Source organism: Myotis brandtii, unplaced genomic scaffold, assembly GCF_000412655.1.
Source record: "Myotis brandtii unplaced genomic scaffold, ASM41265v1 scaffold246, whole genome shotgun sequence".
In the NCBI taxonomy this organism is placed as follows: domain Eukaryota; kingdom Metazoa; phylum Chordata; class Mammalia; order Chiroptera; family Vespertilionidae; genus Myotis; species Myotis brandtii.
Genome location: NW_005359310.1, coordinates 515,198 through 515,743, shown reverse-complemented (window position 1 = coordinate 515,743; position 546 = coordinate 515,198). Strand labels below are relative to the sequence as shown.

General features: G+C 66.1%; 1 protein-coding gene across 1 annotated transcript in view; it reads left to right on the top strand.

Annotated features, from left to right (window-relative positions):
* SCAP (SREBF chaperone) overlaps window positions 1-546 on the top strand; it is a 39,538-nt gene that overhangs the window by 21,965 nt on the left and 17,027 nt on the right. The window lies entirely within an intron of this gene.

Here is a 546-nt window from a genome sequence, read left to right as displayed (position 1 = left end):
AGAACTGGAGGAGCTGCAGCTCACAGGCTCGTGGCCGACACCTTGCTGGGGGTCCTGTGTTTGGTCCTCACAGTGTCTGGGGCTGGAGATTCTCATCTCGTTTCCTCAGTGAGTCAGGGCCCAGCGGGGCGGAGCCAGAGGTGGAGCCCAGGAGGGTCCCCCCGGCCGGGACAGGGGGACACGGGCCAGGCCTGTGCCCAGACGAGCTGAGTCCCGGCTCCTTGTGCCGTGGGTCAGGGTGAGGGTCTGTACCCAGAGCTCTCGGTCGCTCTGGGTAAATGTGAGGAAGGATTGTGTTCCAGAAAAAACGAAAACAAACAAGCCTGCGGGCTCCGGCACGGGCCTGGCTCACCCAGACCAGGTCAGCCGAAACCTGAGCCTCCCGCGAGCCCTGCCTCGGAGGTCGGACCTGGATGTGGGCTTTCCCAGGGGCCGGGTGACCTGCCTCACGCGTCAGCCGGGCCTGGGACTCCTGAGCCTTGGCTTCTTATCTGCAGCCTCGGCTCAGGGTCTCGGCCGTCAGGGCGGCCAAGGCTGCCGCCGGGC